The sequence below is a fragment of the Sapajus apella genome, unplaced genomic scaffold (genome assembly GCF_009761245.1).
Source record: "Sapajus apella isolate SASKATOON/1434 unplaced genomic scaffold, GSC_monkey_1.0 scaffold13, whole genome shotgun sequence".
Taxonomy (NCBI): Eukaryota; Metazoa; Chordata; class Mammalia; order Primates; family Cebidae; genus Sapajus; species Sapajus apella.
In genome coordinates this window covers 5,959,189-5,972,894 of record NW_022436953.1, presented here as the reverse complement: position 1 = coordinate 5,972,894, position 13,706 = coordinate 5,959,189, and positions in this window count along the sequence as shown.

The window sequence follows — 13,706 nt, the reverse complement described above, 5'->3', positions numbered from 1 at the left end:
TAGGTTTTTGAGGGTGGTAAACTTTGATTACAGGAACATAATCACTGTAATAAATACTAAGACCAGAAAGCATATGTAATTGTGCCACAGAGTGATTACATTCAAGCGCTATCACCAGCCAAGACTGATGGCTGGGAAGTAGGCAACTGTTGGCTTTTCCCAAGCAAATAAGTGGAGCTCAGATCCCAAGGAGATATTCATAACTGTTCTCTCCTCTTGAAGGTGAGACGGGCCCCAATTATGTATAGGTTCCGGCATCCAAGAGCTATTATTAGTATATACATCTACTAACTTGCGGGATCGAGTCAAGTCATATGTCGCAATAAAGGAGGGAAAGGAAGGTATGCCCAATATGTGAAATTTCCTCCTACTTCTGCCCCTACTCCAGGAATACTCACTGCCATGGTGATAACTGCCATCATCACTACCAGCAAGTGACTCATAGTAACAGGCTATCCTGCTTTTCTCAGGTTTTCCTCAGCCACCTGTGAAAGCTTCTTAATCTGACCCCAAGTCAGTGGTGATATTTGGCATGCTCCCCTTGTGGGAGCAGTACTTTGTCTCAGTGTTAGTCTTGCCATCTCCATGACGGGGGTTGGGGGGGGTCCTCTGGTTCCTCCCAGAATGCAAAGCTCTTCTTTTGTATCTGGCTTATGATAAGGCTTTAAGTATCTGGATGGTACCCACACCAGCTGTTGATTTGGACTTGGAGAAACACAAGCAAATTCTCTACCTCATGTTATTACATCGCCTTTTCCCCAACTTTTTGTTAATGGGTCTCGCCACCAGATTCATTGCCCTAAGTTCTCTTCTTGGATTGTTTATTCAGGTATTGTTCAGCTGCTATTTGTCATCCCCTTGGCAAACTTAAAAAAATTTTAAGTTAGTAACGCTAAGTTATGTTGCATTTGTGGGGTTCTGTATTCACTGTTTCCCCCTTTCTGTTTCTGCAGTTGCTGTTTAAGGGAAAGTTTCGTCCGTTAGACAATAGCCTGTCCCCTGAGAGTTATATGGGATACCTGTAATATGAGTAATGTTTCATTGTTTAAAAAATGCTGCTAAGGAATGACTAACATATCCTGGGGTGTTATCAGTTTTTATGGAATACGGAATACCCATAACCGCAAAACACTGTGTTAGCAAAATACCGTATTAGATGTTGTTTGACACAAGCTGATGATTCACCAGTTTGACATGTTGCCCAAACAAAATGAGAAAAAATATCTATACAAACATGTACACATGCTGACTTTCCAAAAGATCAAACATGGGTAACATCTATCTGCCACAAAGTGTTTGGTTCTAACCCCTGAGGGTTTACACCTCCTGAACTGGAGGGAGAATTGACTGACAAGTTGAACAGGTTTAAATAATCCTTTTAGCTTCTTTCCAGGTTAAATTATATTGGCTTCTCATTCCTGCTGCGTTTCCTCGAGTCAGCGTGTGAAAATGTTGAGCATCAGATAAGACTGCAGCCACTAGCTGATCTGCAGGCTGATTGCTTGCTGTTAAAGCCCCTGGAAGAATATTGTGACCTCTAATGTCAGTAATGTAAAAGGGATGCATTCTATTTCTTCTGTTTGTAATTGAGTAAATAGTTTTGTAAGTTGATCATCTGTATTAAAACACAGTTGAGCACAATCAGCTGAGTGTACAACTTATGCAGAATTAGAAATTACATTAATAGGTTTTTTTTGAAATTTGATAATACCTGAATGACAGCTGCAAACTCTGCCTTTTGAGCTGATGTATAAGGAGTTTGAATAACTTTGCTTTCAGATCCTGAATAAGAAGCTTTACCGTTACTTGATCCATCTGTAAAAACATTTTCTGTGTTTTCAGTGGGATTCAATGTAGCGATTTTGGGTAAATTCCAATTGGCCAATTTCAAAAAAAAAATGGAAGATATTTGTTTTTTGGATAATGATTATCTAAAGTGCCCACAAAATTTGCCAAATAGATTTGCCAAGTTACTCTATTAATATAGGCTTGCTGAATTTGAATTTTTGTAAGAGGTACTATTATTCTTTTGGGATCAAATCCATGTAATTTTACAACTTGAGACCTCCGAATTCTAATCAAAGTTGCAATTTGGTCCAAATATAGAGTAAGAATGTGAGTGCTGTTCTGAGTAAAAACAGCCACTCCGCTAAGTCCTGGTTTTGAATGATAACTTCTGTAGGAGAGTGTTGAGTAGGGAAAATTAACAATTTTAAAGGCTCATCAGGATCAGTTCTATTTACTTGAGCCTTATGAATTTTTTCTTCAGTTACAGCAATTCCATTTAAGGTTCCTTAGTTAACTCTTGGGGGCTATTTAGACTGGACTCTCCTTGAAGAATAGAAAACAAATTACTCACAGCATAAGTTGGGATGCCTAAAGTAGGTCATAGCCAACTGATATCTCCAAGTAACTTTTGGAAATCATTTAGAGTTTTTGAATGATCCCTCCTGATGGATACCTTCTGAGGTATGGTAGTAGTATCTTCTATCAATGTACCCAAATACAAATAAGGAGCTGTAGTCTGAATTTTATCTGGAGTTTTATTAACCTAGCACATTGAGTGGATCCTTTCAAATGGTCATAGCATTTGGTGCAGTACAAAGAATATCATCCATATAATGAATAATATAACACTGAGGAAATTCCTTTCTGGTGGGCTCAATAGCTTGGCTCACCTAAGTTTGACAAATTGTGGGACTGTTTAACACCTCTTGGGGAAGCACTTGCCAATTATATTTTTTAGCAGGCTTTTGATTATTTATAGAAGGAATAGTTGTAGCAGGACTGGCAGCGGACAAAACCTCTCAAACACTGAACTGAGAAAGAAAGTGGCTTTTTATTTGGCAGGGAGCTGCGTCAGGCTAATGCCTTAATGACTGAGCTCCCTGAAAAGCAGCTTCTTTCCATTTTTATAGGCTTATAACTCTAAAGGAGAAACTGAAGTGAAACTGTGTCATTGTCCATTGGCTGGACAATTGACCTCATATAGTCTTTGGCATCATTGATTTGCCAGTTCATATGTGGCATGCGAGGGGATAGGCAGGGGAGGGGGCTTACAGAGACAAGACAAAGGCAGTAAATCATTAGTTGGCAGAGATATTTCCAGGAGGGTGTCTGCACCATGTAAACGTGGAGGACATGACCCAATGCTGGGGTCTGACCAGTAATGATAACATTCTTTGCAACACTTTCAAGGCTTATAGATAGCAGAGATGCTGGGAACCGAAAAGGGAGTTATCTTCCCGGTCCTTGGGCCTCATTGTGGCCTGGTCAGTGGTGTCAGCAAGTTGCCTGACCACGGATTCAAGCTCTTTGGTATTTTATCTCTTTTTACCCTTCTTCCCATTCGGGCGGGAGGAGTTGGAGGCCTGAGAGAAGGGAGATGGGGAGGGGGTCTCCCCTCTCATAGTGAATGTAAATCTCTCACAGTCCTTTTCTACCAAAGGAATTGTAAAGAAACAGTCCTTCAAATCAATAACAATTAATGGCTAATTTTTTGGAATCATAGTGGGTTAAGGTAGCCCAGGTTGCAGAGCTCCCATTGGCTGTAGAGCTGCATTAATCGCTCTAAGATCTGTTAATATTCTCCATTTTCCAGATTTTTTTTATTACAAAAGCAGGAACGTTCCATGGTGAAAATGTGGGAGCTATATGTCCCTTTTCTAATTGTTCAGCAACTAAGTTTTCTAAAGCCTCCAGTTTTTCCTTTGTTAAGTGGCCATTGTTCTATCCAAATTGGTTTATTATTTAACCATTTTAAAGCTATTGATTCTGGAGGCTTAACAATGGCTGCCATTAAAAATGATATCCTATGTAATCCCAGCACTTTGGGAGGCTGAGGCGGGTGGATCACGAGGTCAAGAGATCAAGACCATCCTGATCAACATGGTGAAATCCTGTCTCTACTAAAAAAAAAAAAAATACAAAAAGTCAGCTGGGCATGGTGGCACGTGCCTGTAATCCCAGCTACTCAGGAGGCTGAGGCAGGAGAATTGCCTGAACCCAGGAGGCGGAGGTTGCGATGAGCCGAGATCACGCCATTGCACTCCAGCCTGGGTAACAAGAGCGAAACTCCGTCTCAAAAAAAAAAAAAAAAAAGATATCCTAAACCATGTTGAGAATTTTGTCCTTTTACTTCTAAAGTTTCCTTTAAACCCTGTAAATTTTTTCCTAGTCCCATCCTAGGCACATAACCCATGTCCTGCATCGTTTGCTGACTTTGAGAACTATATGATTGTTCAGGTATTAAGACTTCGGCTCCCCACTGCTGAAATAAGTCTCTTCCTCACAAGTTGATAGGAATCTGTGTTGCAATAGGCTGAATAGTTCCAGGCTTTCCTTCAGGCCCTTCACATGGCAAGGTAAAACTGCTTTGATATACCTCTGAGGCCTGCCTCACTCCAACTACATTAAACTGAGCATTGTGCACAGGCCATGAAGAGGGCCAGTGCTGGAGAGAAATAATTGAAACATCTGTGCCAGTATCAACTAAACCTTTAACTTTCTTACCTTGAATAGTGACTTAACATTTTGGGTGTTTATTCATAATTTGATTTACTCAATACACTGCTTTGCCCTGTTTTATTTGTGCTTCCGAATCGTCTGATTCTTTTGTCTTTACTTTGACCTAATTTTGTGTAAGGTAAGATTAAGAGTTGTGCTATGTGTTCTCCAGGCCCAGCACTCCAAGGAATGGAACCCCTGTAAAATCACTATGAATAACTCCAGTATGAACTTTTATTCCTTGAGTATTAAGGCTAGATCTCCCTAAAAGCAAACCTAATGTCCCTGAAGGCAAAGGTCCACAAACTCCAGTTGGTATTTTTTGTGGAGCCTCCCCAGATAAAATACTTATTTTTTGAGTGCTGCATAAGTCTACTGTTACACTTCTGGTGGTGGTGGGGGACAAGCATTATACAGGGATGATGGAGTAACTTGAGCAGGATAGACCCTGGTTGGAATCAGGACCCAGGAAGGGCCCTCATCCCATTTCCCAAAATCGGATTCCCTTCGTTGTCAAGTTATGAATGGCATTGATTAGCCCAATGTTTCCCTTTTTTACATTTAGGGCAAATGCCTGGTTCAGCATTTTTTGTTTTTACCCTTGGCTGAGGTCCTGCTCCTAGATTTTGTCTGCAATCCTTTTTTGTATGTCCCCTTTTTCCACAATTAAAACAAGCTCCAGGAAATGCAGCAGCCCCTTTGTTTACCTGTAATTCTGCCATAGCTTGCACTAATAAAATAGCCTTTATGTAAGTTTCCTCCAATGCCGTCACAAGCTTTAATATACTCCATCAAATGAGCCTTTCCTTTAAGCTGCCATATAGCAGCCTGACATTCTGTGTTAGCATTGTTGAATGCTAGCAGGCACAACACTATGTCCTGAGCTTCTGTATCTGCGATTGCCTTTCTTACTGCTTCTTGTAATCTAGCTATAAAATCTGCATACAGCTCCTCTGGTCCTTGTCTCAGGTACTAAAGGATGGAAACTGTTTGCCTCCTGATGTAATCTTTTCCCAGCTCTTAAACACACTTTTAAAATCTGCTCTATGGCCTCATCATCTGTGGTTGCTTGATGGCGTAATTGAGCCCAGGCACTAATTTCTGTGAGCTGCTCTATAGTAATATTAATTGGAGGGTAAGCATTAGCATTTATATTAGCTTGAATATTAGCCTCGTCAGCCCACCAGGTTTTAAATTGTAAAACTTGGGAAGGAAACAAGCAAGCTCAAGTTAAGGTGTCCCAATTAACAGGAATTAATCTATGAGAGGTGGCCACATTTCTAAACAGTCCCATAAGAAACGGAGATCCACTGGCCATATTGGCTAACTGCTTGTTTACATTCCTTTAGGAGTTTAAATGGAAAAGGCTCAAATGTTACCTGAAACTGTCCTTGCTGGTTTTGAAGATGCTGTATAACAGGAAACTGCCATGCTTCTAAATCTCTGTCTTTACGAGCTTGTTGAATCCCAGCCTGAATAGACCCAATTACTGCTGTGGAAGGCTTATACAGCCACCGGAGTGGCAAGTTTTGTTTTTGAAGCAACTTCTAAGTCTTCCATCAGGGGAATATCGGGCAGGTCTGGTCATTCTTTGGTAAAATACTGGGGAGGAGCAGACGGATATACTCTTTCCTTTTCCTCACCCAATTTTTCACTTTTCTGATCTGAACTGTCTTCTATTTCCTCTTCAAATTCTTACATTCTCCTTCTCCCTCTGAATCTACCTCCTGACGATCCATTTGAAAAAGTTCTAGGGCAAATGCACCATTGCCCAAACTGACCATATTGGAATGGGAATATCCTGAGCTCTTCCTTTGTATGCTTTTTTAGAGTAGAACCCACTTTTTCCCATTCTTCTATGTCCATAGTTCCCTGCTCAGGGAACCAAGGACAATATTTCTCTATGGCATTGAAAAGCTCTGTGATTCGGCCGGTACTAACTTTAACTCCCCCTCTTCTAAGTAAATGCTGAAGCAAACTGAGGTAAGCTTCTCGTTTACTTGAACCTTGTCCCATCGTTACCTTGATGCTTCTGAGCTCCCCCTAATTTACCTGGGAGATTTTATTCAAAGAGTTCTTGGGTGTCCTTCAGCATAGATTAGCTTCTCTTTTCTCCGTCACTCAGGTGACCCTTCTTCCCAGGTTCGAGCCCCACGTTTGGGGAGCCACTTGCTGAGACCAGCTCAGTCGTGAAGACCCCAACCCAGGCAGCGCTGAAGGAATTAAGAAACAGACACAGAGATAGAGTGCAAAGGTGGGCTCAGAGGGCTGACAACATTCCCAGCTGAGGGCCCAGAGCAGACTCTGACCCACCTATTTGTTCTTTGGATTGTAGTGATAAGTTTAACAAGCGGATACTCTGTGTTCTTTCACAGATTAAAGGTGTACTAACCAGGCAGCTAGTGTATGTTCACTATAGGTTACAGACACACTAGAAAGCATTCTTAATGAGGGAACAACGGAGGCAGAGTCATATATCTTGGGTTCAAAGAACTAGTTCATCTGGTGTGAGACATATTCATATTGTTTACTGTTTTAGAATGCCCAGAGCAATTTTTTGCTTTGGGGGCCAGCTTGTTTTTCCTTGCTGTTGCTCTCAGCAAACAATATAATGCATCACACACATCAGGATTTGTTCTCAGGACTAAATTAAAATGGAATAAGGCCAGGCATGGGTGGCTCATACCTGTAATCCCAGCACTTTGGGAAGTCAAGGCTGGTGGATTGCTTGAGCCCAGGAGTTCAAGGCCAGCCTTGGCAACATGGTGAAACCCCATCTCAAAAAAAACAAAAATTAACCAGTCTCAAAACTAGGTCTCTAAATAAATAAATAGAAGTTTAAAAATAAAATTTTAAACGGAGTAAATTCAGCGTGGTATACTCTAGCTTAGTGAACCTGTGCTGGTTACCATTGATCACATCTGTCCTTTCCAAGTGCTCACAAAATTGCCACCAAAATCAGCACGGATTCTTCAAGTCTCTGTAACATCTCTAAAAGCACCCCTAAGGGTTGAGCTATTTTAGTTACAAGGCACTGGGCCGTGATTTACCTAAAGATTAAAAAAAAGAAGACCTTTATTAGAGAACATTTCAAACATATAAATATTTTCACTTTGGGAGGGGGAGGCAGGCAGATCATTTGAGCTTAAGAGTTTAAGACCAGCCTGGGCAACACAGGGAGACCTTATCTCTACTAGAAATCCAAAAAGTTAGCCAGATGTGATGGTGAATGCCTGTAGTCCCAGCTACTCAGGAGGCTAAGGTGGGAGGACTGCTTGAGCCCAGGAAGTTGAGGCTGCTGTGAGCCATGTTCATGCCACTGCACTCCATCCAACCTGGGTGACAGATGCTGTCTCAAGAAGAGTAGAGAGAATAGTATAATGAACCCCCATGTCCCCCTTTGTCAGATTCAACAATTCCTAATGCATGTTAGCCTGGAGATTTAAACTAACTGTCATTTGCGGCCAGGCATGGTAGCTCATGCCTGTAATCCCAGCACTTTGGGAGGCTGAGGTGGGCGGATCATGAGGTCAAGAGATTAAGACCATACTGGCCAACTTGGTGAAACCCTGTCTCTGCTAAAAATACAAAAATTAGCTGGGTGTGATGGCGGCCATCTGTAATCCCAGCCACTCAGGAGGCTGAGGAAGGAGAATCCCCTGAACCTAGGAGGTAGAGATTGTAGTGAGCTGAGATCATGCCACTGCACTCCAGCCTGGGCTGACAGAGTGAGGCTTCATATTAGAAAAAAAAAAAAAAAGTTGGTCATTTGGTAGAGCCTCATCTATCTGGGCTTAAGAAACCTCTTCATTAGGCTGGGAATGGTGGCTCACACCTGTAATCCCAGCACTTTGGGAGGCCAGGGTGGGTGGATCACTTAAGGTCAGGAGTTAGAGACCAGCCTGGTGAAACCCCGTCTCTACTACAAGTACCAAAATTAGCTGGATGAGGTGGTGGGCACCTGTCCCAGCTACTAGGGAGGCTAGGGCAGGAGAATCACTTGAATCTGGGAGGCAGAGGTAGCAATGAGCCGATATCATGCCACTGTACTCCAGCCTGGAAAACAGAGGCTGTAGTGAGCTATGATCATGAGAGAGTGAGACTCATCTCAAAAAAAAATAAAGAAGAAGAAAAAAAGAAACCTCTTCATTGCATGTTCTACTAATTTTCATCCTAATGATCATCTGTTTCTGCGCCCAGCCCTAGCATGATGCTTAGCCCAGAGCAGACGCACCACAAACTAATTCCATTCATTTATCAATAAATAGTGAGAGCCTATTCTGTTAAATGACACCCCTGCTTGCAGACAAAACTCAGATATATATCAGTTGGTAAGAAGTGCTACAGAGAAAATTAAGTAGGTAAAGGGATAGAGAGTGACAAGGAGCATTTTCTAGATATCAGTCAAAGCAGGACTCTCTGATGAGGTAACAATTAAATAATGACTTAAAAAAGTGAGAGAGTGAGTCATGGGGAGTATCTGGAGGAAGAGCACTCCAGGTGGAGGCAGCAGTAGGGCCAAGCTCTGATACAAGTTTTTGGCATATTTGAGGAACAGCAAGAAGGTTAGTAGGTGGAATAAAGTAATAACTTCGGATTTTGTTCTGAACAAGATGGAAAGCCATTAGAGAGTTATGAGCAGTGGAGTGAAAATTGTGTGATGTTTTGTTTTTTTTTTGAGAGAGGCTGTCACTGTTACTCAGGCTGTTATGTAGTGGCATGATCATAGCTCACTGCAGCCTCAAACTCCTGGGTTCAAACGATCCCCCCACCTTAGCTTCCTGAGTAGCTAGGACTGCAGACACCTACCACTATGCCCAGCTAATTTTTACATTTTTTTATAGAGACGGGTTTCACCATGTTGCCCAGGCTGGTCTCAAACTCCTGGGCTCAAGTGATCTGCCCACATTGGCCTCCCAAAGAGTTGGGATTACAGGTGTGAGCCACCACGCCCCACCTAATTATTTTTATTTTTATTTATTTATTTTGAGAAGGAGTCTCACTCTGTCACCCAGGCTGAAGTGCAGTGGCGTGATCTCGGCTCACTGAAACCTCTGCTTCTCAGGTTCAAGCGATTCTCCAGCCTCAGCCTCCAAAGTAGCTGGGATTACAGGTGGGTACTACCATGCCCAGTTAATTTTTTTGTATTTTAGTAGAGACGGGGGTTTCACCATGTTGGCCAGGCTGGTCTTGAACTCCTGACCTCAAGTGATCCACCCATCTCGGCCTCCCAAATTGCTGGGATTACAGGTATGATGTGTCTTAAAAGGATCCACTTGGGCTGGGTACAGTGGCTCATGCCTGTAATTCCAGCACTTTGGGAGGTCGAGGAAGGCGGATCGCTTGAACCCATGAGTTCAAGACCAGCCTGGGTAACATGGTGAAACCCCTTCTCTACAAAAAATGCAAAGATTAGCTGGGCGTGGTGGCATGCACCTGTATTCCCAGCTACTCAGGAGTCTGGGGTCAGAGAAATGCCTGAGCCCAGGAGGTAAAGATTGCAGTGAGCCGAGATTGCACCGCTGTACTCTAGCCTGGGCAACAGCGAGACCGTCTGAAACAAACAAAAAAGGATCTATTTGGCTGCTGTGTAAAGACTATGGAAAGCAAGGAGCTAGGAGGAAGGAGGGAGAACAGTAGTCCAATAGACGGCGGCTGAGGCTTGGGTGGTAGTGGATGATGAGGGTGGTGGGAAGTAGTCACAAATCTAGATAGATTTAAAGATAGAAGCAACAAGACTTGCTGAGGATTAGATGTAGGATGTGAGAAAAGGGATTTGTTTGCTCAAAAAGAATGGAATTGTCCTTTATTGATGTGGGGCACCCAGAGAGAGGGGTGGATTTGTAGGGGTAATCAAGAATTTTTCCATTTACTTATTTTATTGGTTTATTTATTTTGAGACGGAGTTTCGCTCTTGTTGCCCCGGCTGGAGTGCGGTGACGCGATCTTGGCTCACTGCAACCTCCGCCTTCTGATTTCTTTTTATTTTTTTGAGATGGAGTCTTGCTCTGTTGCCCAGGCTGGAGTGCAGTGGTGCCGAGACCAGCTTGGTCGTGGAGACCCCAACCCCGGCGGCGCTGAAGGAATTAAGAAACAGACACAGAGATAGAGTGCCAAGAGGTGTGGGACAACAGGGACCTCAGCATTCCCAGCTGAGAGCCTCGAACACAGTTTGACCTACACATTTATTGACAGCAAGCAATAATCATCATTTAACTAAAAGCATTCTTCACAGGGAACAAAGCAAGAAACAGGCTCTGGCCCGCTTATCTACTGCAGCTGGAACATGTTGTTAAGGCACGTGTGTTCATACTATTGTTTATGGTTCAGAAGCGCCCTGAGCGTCTTCTGCCTAAGGGCAGGTCAGGTATGTCTTTCCCTCACTTCAGTAAACCAACAACCTCTAGCAGTGTGCACCATTGCCATCACGAGGATGTCACAGTGCTATAGATACCCCGTTTATGGCCAGTATCTCTGAGGCCTGTTTATGCCAGGCTTAGGGCCTGCTCCCCAACATGCTGCCAACACAGTGGCATGATCTTGGCTCACCGCAACCTCCACCTCCTGGGTTCAAGTGATTTTTCTCCCTCATCCTCCCGAGTAGCCGGGACTACAGGTACGTGCCACCACGCCCAGCTATTTTGTTTTGTTTTGTATTTTTAGTAGACACGGGGTTTGACTGTGTTAGCCAGGCTGGTCTTGATCTCCTCACCTCGTGATCCACGCGTCTCAGCCTCCCAAAGTGCTGGGATTACAGGCGTAAACCACCACACCCGGCCCACCATTTGATTTCAACTGATTCTCCTGCCTTAGGCTCCCGAGTAGTGGGATTACAGGTGCCCACCACCACACCCAGCTAATTTTTGTATTTTTAGTAGAGACAGGGTTTTTCACCATGTTGGCCAGGCTGGTCTTGAACTTCTGACCTTGTGATTCACCTTCCTCGGCCTCCCAAAGTGCTGGGATTACAGGTGTGAGCCACTGTGCCTGGCCTATTTTTTTTTTTTTTGAGACAGAGTCTCGCTCTATCATCCAGGCTGGAGTGCTGTGGTGTAATCTCAGCTCACTGCCACCTCTACCTCTACCTCAGCCTCCTGAGTAGCTGAAATAAAAGCTCCCGCCACCATGCCTGGCTAATTTTTGTATTTTCAGTGGAGATGGGCCTTCACCATGTTGGCCAGGCTGGTCTCGAACTCCTGACCTCAGATGTGATCCACCCACCTTAGCCTCCCAAAGTGCTGGAATTGCAGGCATGAGCCACTGCGCCTGGCCGAATTCTTCCTTTTAAATTTGTTATATTTGAGAGATCTGTGAGTCACTCAGGTGAAGATATTGAGGGCAGGCGCATCTGAGTCTGGAGTTGAGGAGGGCTTGGGCTGGACGTGGACATTTGGGAGTTGGGCATAAAGTCAGTGGAATGGATGGTATTTAACACTGTGACAGTGGATGACATCAAGGATTTCAGGACTGAAGGATTGGGTGAACCCTAGGGCATTCTACGTTCTGAAGCTTTGGAGATGAAGAAGAGTCAACAAAGGAAATTGAAAAAGGCACGGCCAGTAGGTGGAGGATAACCAGGAAAAACCAGTGTCTTAGAAGCAGAGTGAAGCATATTTCAAGGTGGGGGTTAGCAGCTATGTACTTGAACTAGAGCTACTTCTCAACGGGAGCCATTCAGCTTTGCTCATTCACAGCTGCTTGTTGTCCAACCAGTGAGCCCTCAGCAAAGGTAAATGCCTGTGGCTCCAATAACCACAACTTTTGTTGCTTCTAGTATTTTTTTCTGTTTGGGGGTGGGGTAGGGAGGAATGCCCACTGTAGCTCATTCTATATTTTGTTCTTCCTCATATCATTATGTGTGCAGAAAATTCACATTTTTTTTTTTTTTGGCTGTAGGCATGTGTTTCGTTTTTATAAACTCCTGCTAAACACTGAGCTCACTAGGTAATAACCTGTTTCCTCAAATGCCTAGCCTTTTATTTCACAAGAAGCTACAGAAAATGTGTTTAGCCTTGGAAGGCTTCTATACCACCACCAGTACCTTAAATTTTTTTTTTTTTTTGAGACAGTCTCACACTGTCGCCTAGGCTGGAGTGCAATGGCGCAATTTTGGCTCACTGTAACCTCTGCCTCCTGGGTTCAGCGATTCTCCTGCCTCAGCCTCCTGAATAGCTGGGATTACAGGTGCCCACCATGCCTGGCTATTTTTATATTTTTAGTAGAGACAGGGTTTTGCCATGTTGGCCAGGCTGGTGTCAAACTCCTGACCTCAGGTGATCTGCTGGGCTCAGCCTCTGAGAGTGCTGGGATTACAGGCGTGAGTCACCGCACCTGGCCTCACCATCACTATTTCTGAATGGAAGAAGTGTCACAGCAAAGAAAGAGGTTTAGAGTGACACTGATTTGGGATTGATTCCCAGCTTCCTAATCCCATGATTTGGCCTCTGAGCCTTTAGCCTCATCTGTAAGAGGAGAAAATACTTCTAAAATGTTGTTTGAAGGTTGAGGTGGGAGGATCACTTAAGCCTGGGAGGTTAAGGCTGCAGTGAGCTGTGATTGTGCTATTACACTCCAGCCAGAGCTACAGGGGGAGACCCTGTCTCAAAGTAGCTGGGTGTGGTGGTTCACACCTGTAATCAATCCCAGCAGTTTGGGAGGCCCAGGTGGGTAGATTACTTGAGGCCAGGAGTTTGAGACCAGCCTGGCCAACATGGTGAAACCCCATTTCTACTAAAAATACAAAAACATGCCAGGCATGGTGGCTTACACCTGTAATCCCAGCACTTTGGGAGGCTGAGGCAGGCGGATTGCCTGAGGTCAGGAGTTCAAGACCAGCCTGGCCAACATGGTAAAACCCCATCTCTACTAAAAATACAAAAAATTAGCTGGGCATGGTAGTGGGTGCCTATAATTCCAGCTACTTGGGAGGCTGAGGCAGGAGAATCACTTGAACCCAGGAGGTGGAGGTTGCAGTGGGCTGAGATCACGCCATTGCACTCCAGTCTGGGCAACAAGAGCGAAACTCTTGTCTCAAAAAAACCCAAAAAACTGCTATCCAGGATTTCTGCTGGGAGATGTCATTTAGACCAGCATTTCCCTCCAGACTATGCTATTACTTTCCTCCAAGGTTTGGTTACTTCCACATCACCAAGCCATTCTTCTTTGTTGGTCAGAGTTAAGGCTTCCTCTGCTTTCTGAGA